The sequence below is a fragment of the Entelurus aequoreus genome, linkage group LG04 (genome assembly GCF_033978785.1).
Source record: "Entelurus aequoreus isolate RoL-2023_Sb linkage group LG04, RoL_Eaeq_v1.1, whole genome shotgun sequence".
Classification (NCBI taxonomy): domain Eukaryota; kingdom Metazoa; phylum Chordata; class Actinopteri; order Syngnathiformes; family Syngnathidae; genus Entelurus; species Entelurus aequoreus.
Window position 1 is genome coordinate 73,152,537 of NC_084734.1, and position 6,911 is coordinate 73,159,447.

Here is a 6,911-nt window from a genome sequence, read left to right on the forward strand (position 1 = left end):
GGGATAAGGGGTAGCGGGGGGTGTATATTGTAGCATCCCGGAAGAGTTAGTGCTGCAAGGGGTTCTGGGTATTTGTTCTGTTGTGTTTATGTTGTGTTACGGTGCGGATGTTCTCCCGAAATGTGTTTGTCATTCTTGTTTGGTGTGGGTTCACAGTGTGGCACATATTTGTAACAGTGTTAAAGTTGTTTATACGGCCAACCTCAGTGTGACCTGTATGACTCTTGAACAAATATGTCTTGCATTCCCTTGTGTGTGTGAAAAGCCGTAGATATAATGTGATTGGGCCGGCACGCAAAGACAGTGCCTTTAAGGTTATTGGCGCTCTGTACGTCTCCCTATGTCCGTGTACACAGCGGCGTTTTAAAAGGTCATACATTTTACTTTTTGTAAACCGATACCGATAATTTCCGATATTACATTTTAAAGCATTTATCGGCCGATAATATCGGCAGTCCGATATTATCGGACATCTCTAGTTTTAAAGGCAACTCAATGAAATTCCTTTCCAAAGTAGGACCTCCACTCAGACGTACAACAATATAGAAACAGGATTACATTCATTTTTCTTTATGTAAAACTATAATTATTCTCAATAGAATGATATTTTGTGTTAATGTTATTTGGAGTCCTAAACAAATTAATTGGACAGACATTATTGCTTATGGCAAAAATGCTTCCGTTTTTGTATGATTTGGTTTTCGTCTTACCTTTAGGAACATGCTACTAACGAAAACTCCTCCAAAGACAGGCACCTGGGGATCGGTTGATTGGCAACACTAAATGGTCCCTAGTGTGTGAATGTGAGTGTGAATGTTGTCTATCTGTGTTGGCCCTGTGATGAGGTGGCGACTTGCCCAGGGTGTACAACGCCTTCCGCCCGAATGCAGCTGAGATAGGCTCCAGCGACCACCCGCAACCTCAAAAGGGACAAGCGGTAGAAAATGGATGGATGGACGAAAACTGAGGTAATATTGTAAAACATTATTAAAAAAAATAGCATCTCTCAGTACAAAGAAGTCTGGCGGTAGCTAATAATGATTATGGATAATAATGTGGAACACCATTTACCAAGTGAAGTCTCAAATGAGATGAAGCCGCTTGATTCGTCTGCATCTCCATTCGCCACTCTGAGCTCTAGACCCAGAGTTGATTATTGCTTCTGCCCTGAATTGTGTGTCTTTGGGGAAATTTGCTGGCTTTTAGCGCTATTATATTGGATGGGTGCAAATAGATTCACACTCTTCAATGTGCTTGAAGAAAATGCGTGGACAGGATGTTTGGTCACGCTGGAACGAAAAAAAAAAATTCTGACAACAGCGAATGGCCCTATGTAACAATGCTGCACTTTCTGGGCTGATGCACCAAAATGTAAGAAGAGGACGAGGTGTCATGCACTGGTGATGGAAGTGCAGTGTACATTACCGACGTCACCCGCAGTATGTTCTGATCAAATATATCAGCTGCAAGTTCTGATGGAAAGGTGTATCCTTTGAAGTTGCACAAAAAGTGTCCCATCACACAAGAGTCCTACAGCGAAAGAAAAAAAAATGATGTGATTGGAAACCTGGTGAGTTAATGAGTTTGTGCTTTTATCTTCTCAATTTCTACAGGCTTTTGTTGTGAGGCCTTTGAGGCATCCCAATGCCAAGTCCCCTCATCATGTCCTTATTGGGCGCCTCTAAATCTGACACGTTTTTGTGCATGTGTCTGAAACTTCAGGGAATTCATCTCAGGACTTTTCCACATGGAAGCGACAAGGAGGCCGGGAAAATGGCTTGGAATTATGGATACTGTTGCACAGATTTTTTATTTTATTTAAAAAACTTTTTTTTTTTTTTTTTTAATTAAATCAACATAAAAAAAAACACAAGATACACTTACAGTTAGTGCACTAACCCATAAACCCTCCCTCCCCCATTCTCATTCTCACAAAAGGGTTGTTTCCTTCTGTTATTAATATTCTGGTTCCTACAATATACACTACCGTTCAAAAGTTTGGGGTCACCCAAACAATTTTGTGGAATAGCCTTCATTTCTAAGAACAAGAATAGACTGTCGAGTTTCAAAGTTCTCTTTTTCTGGCCATATTGAGCGTTTAATTGACCTCACAAATGTGATGCTCCAGAAACTCAATCTGCTCAAAGGAAGGTCAGTTTTGTAGCTTCTGTAACGAGCTAAACTGTTTTCAGATGTGTGAACATGATTGCACAAGGGTTTTCTAATCATCAATTAGCCTTCTGAGCCAATGAGCAAACACATTGTACCATTAGAACACTGGAGTGATAGTTGCTGGAAATGGGCCTCTATACACCTATGTAGATATTGCACCAAAAACCAGACATTTGCAGCTAGAATAGTCATTTACCACATTAGCAATGTATAGAGTGTATTTCTTTAAAGTTAAGACTAGTTTAAAGTTATCTTCATTGAAAAGTACAGTGCTTTTCCTTCAAAAATAAGGACATTTCAATGTGACCCCAAACTTTTAAACGGTAGAGTATATATATACATGCTTGTACATAATATGTATGTATATATATATATATATATATATATATATATATACATATATATATATATATATATATATATATATATATATATATATATATATATATATATATATATATATATATATATATATATATATATATATATGTATATATATATATATATATATATATATGTATATATATATATACACATACATACATATATATATATATATATATATATATATATATATATATATATATATATATATATATATATATATATATATTATATATATATATATATATATATATATATATATATATATATATATATATATATATATATATATATATATATATATATATATATATACACATAAATTATATGGGTAGATATTTGTTCTAAAAAGGGTATTTCAATAAGTAAACAGTACAGTAGGTAGTTGATGTTGATTTATGTAATGCACATAAGGGTATTCTAGTCAGATGCGCGTGTGTAAATATGCGATGTGTAAATATCAAAATATTACGTACGTCGAATCACTTTTTGTCAGGCAATATTACATTTAATGACAATTTTACATAAATGAATACATCGAAAAACAAGTTTCTCGTGGCCACGAGATACTTTCTCGTGGCCACGAGATACATGTCTAAAAAAAAAAAGCCCATGTCCCTTTAGGGGCTCCGTAGTTCCCCATACTAAAGTGTTACCATGTTTTTTTTACTGGTGCACAAAATGAACCGTGCATGAACATCACCTTGTTCAAACAACAACACCAACACAGTGCATAAACTCACAACAAATTACACACCTGCAAATCAGTCAGCTGTTGCCGTATCCGTAATACGCCGATAAGGAGAAGTTTGTATTAACACGATGAGTCGGGTGTGTTTTGACCTCTGCCGAACCCCTGAGGCCGACTCACCAAACCTCGGTCGAACCCAGGTTAAGAACACCTGGACTACATGTACAAGATTTCATGGGATTTAGCGATTAGGACTGACAGATTGTTTGGTAAACGTATAGCATGTTCTATATGTTATAGTTATTTGAATGACTCTTACCATAATATGTTACGTTAACATACCAGGCACGTTCTCAGTTGGTTATTTATGCGTCATATAACGTACACTTATTCAGCCTGTTGTTCACTATTCTTTATTTATTTGAATTTGCCTTTCAAATGTCTATTCTTGGTGTTGGATTTTATCAAATACATTTCCCCAAAAAATGCGACTTATACTCCAGTGCGACTTATACATGTTTTTTTCCTTCTTTATTATGCATTTTCGGCCGGTGCGACTTATTCTCCGGAGCGATTTATACTCTGAAAAATACGGTATATATATTTTTTTAGATAAAGGACATTATCTTCACCAGACCAGGTTGTCAATGAAATTAGATTGTTTAAAGGGTTCTTAAAACCAGGTCCAGTCCAGATCATGTCCAGGTCGGGCTCAGCAACACACACCTTCATTTATGTACACTCAAAATTAGGGAACACAACAACAGATTGCATATAATCTATAAAAAAAATTACATTTTCAAATAACCATTTCAGAACTTCCCATGCATGTTGGAATTTCCAAAAATAAATCGAAGGGGAGAGAATAATGCTGCGTTAAAAAGCTGGAAACATATTTCCCCTTACTGTATCTGAGCTGCAGTGCGGCGTAACAAGTCAAAGCACTTGTTAAAGACTTATGAAACCCTTCCGATCATTCCTCCTCTCAGACTGTCTCCAGTCAGCCATAAACATCACAAACTATTACAACTCGGCTCCTCCAATAAGGTTTTGTACTAAAATGACGTTTTTACAAACGTTATCAATGGTGGGCTGAGAGGGAGTCATCTTTCTCCTTCATTCCTCGGCCATACCTGTGACTTGGCAAAGCTATAAAAGCTCTCGATAAATAAAAGAGAGACTTTACACTCAGGAGTTATTCAAATCATTGAAGGGGCAGTGACCGCAGCGCTTATTTGAGCTTAAGATGCTGGCTGTTGAGATTTGCTGGCAGCAAATCTAGAGGCTGGTTAAGTCTTCAGGCACGTCCAATTCGATCCATTCAGCCATTAATGCCTGAGAGTGGTCCGGGGGAAACATTAGAGCCCTCGGAGAGACCAGGGTCCCTTTCCTTCTCTAAATCCCCCCCGTGCTGCCTTGGTGAACATTCTTACACATGACGAGACAGTACAGTACGCCCTACTCATCACCATGTAGACAACCGAACTACTTTTTTTAATATTCACTGTAACGATCAACAGTGAACTGGTCTGGGAGAGTTCATCAACTTCACAGACCAGCCATAACATTAGGAATACATGACCTTATAAGAGCCGCATCAAATATCCTCCAAACAGCCAGCGTCCACTTAACCCGAGAATACTATCCCTCAAATTCAAAGTACCACCACTAACACCGGGTGATTTTTACCCGCAATAATAGACCCAATAAAAAGTACTTGTCATCAAAATATATCAAAATAGGAGAAATTTGAGTAGTGTTCTTTTATTTTAAACTGTGTCATGTCTAACAAAATGAAAGAAAAGCATCAAGACGGGACCATATAAAAGTGCTCCAAAATTACTGGAAAATTAGGAATTTAAGAAAAAAAAAATATAAAAAAAAAAACTTGATTTTTGGCCCATCCATTTTGGGATATTTGAGACTTCCTTGGCAAAGCCTGATTTTATACACTAACACTTTCCCTGGGTAGAATCCACCCAAAACTTACTTTACCTCCTAGCACTATTGCTTGGATTCAAAATGACGTCACATCCGGTTCAATGAATATGCGTGGTGGTCAAGCAAGTGTCTGTTCTCAGTGGGTACTAGGGGCCATTTAGCCTTTCTTGAAGAAAAATGACATATTAATGCGTTGTTTTCGGCTGTACGAACCGTTTAAATCGCAAAAAGGATAAACTTTTCTTCAGAGTTCCTTGAGAAATATGTGATATATAAGTATGTATAATATATATTAGTATATATTGATACTGTATATATGTTCGAAATACATTTCAACCAACCAACCAATCAATCAAGAATGGCGGAAGAGTGCAAGATTTTATGAAAAAAGACAACAAAAGTACCACGCACACCAGTACAAGGGAGCAGAGCCAAAGAAGGCACACAATTGCAGTGACCACTCCGTTAAAGTTTTTTTTGATATAATTTTAACGTTTAGTGTTTTGCATTCACTATGCTTTGAGTCACTAGACAAAAGCGCTATATAAATATAATTCACCACTAAATTCACATTCACTATTTAAGTATTGTAGTGATATTATTTGTATTTCTTAAGACATTTTTTTTTGGCTACGAGTGTTCCGTAAAGCACCAACCCGGCGAGTCTAAATAAAAGAAATCAAACCTAAAAGAGTTAAGCTTTTACCAAAGGCAGAAATTGTAAATGAAGCTTTCAGCACATACACAATGTTGACATCTATAGTTATATTTTGATAAAGACGGGGAAGGCAGGCAGCAAACATGCCAGGAGACACAAAGTTAAAACCATGAAATGCAACATTACCCGAGCAAAAACATTGCATATTTATCCGGGAGAGTCTTGATACCAATGTCCTTGACCCAGCCACACACAAAGAAGTTGTAGACCTCCATGCTTTTCCAAGTTTTCATCTGTTTTGCCGTGTAGAAAATTAAATTAAAATACAACATTTCTGTCAACAAATATTCGCGTCAGCCTTTGATAGTAGGCTAATATAGCTAATATAGACACTTACATCATGTGTTGCCTTCATTATGACACTTATATAAGACTTTTAATTTTTTGCGGCACCAGACAGATTTTTTTTTTGTATTTTTGGTCCAATATGGCTCTTTTAACATTTTGGGTTAAACCATCAAAGTTAGCAAAAATGTAAATTTGAGCAAGTTGCAAAAAGCCCCTTTAACTACAGCGGAACGTTGATTTACAAACCCTTCGTTGTACGAACTTTTCGATTTACGAGCAACATGCAGAAAAAAAACATGCTTTAGTGTATGAATTTTGTCTCTATGGTTGAACGTTGTGTGCCTTCAGCGCAGGCATTTTGTGCCTGGTAGCACATCCATTGGGGGCAGGCTCAACAGTGGCCTTGAGTTTAGAGTGTCTGCCCTGAGATCGGTAGGCTGAGTCGTACCAATGACTATAAAAATGGGACCCATAACCTCCCTGCTTGGCACTCAGCATCAAGGGTTGGAATTGGGGGTTAAATCACCAAAACGATTCCCGAGCACGGCCACCGCTGCTGCTCACTGCTCCCCTCATCTCCCAGGGAGTGGAACAAGGGGATGGGTCAAATGCAGAGGGTAATTTCACCACACCTAGTGTGTGTGTGACTATCAGTGGTAGTTTACAGGGACAGCGTGGCGAAGTTGGTAGAGTGCTGTGCCAGCAATCGGAGTGTTG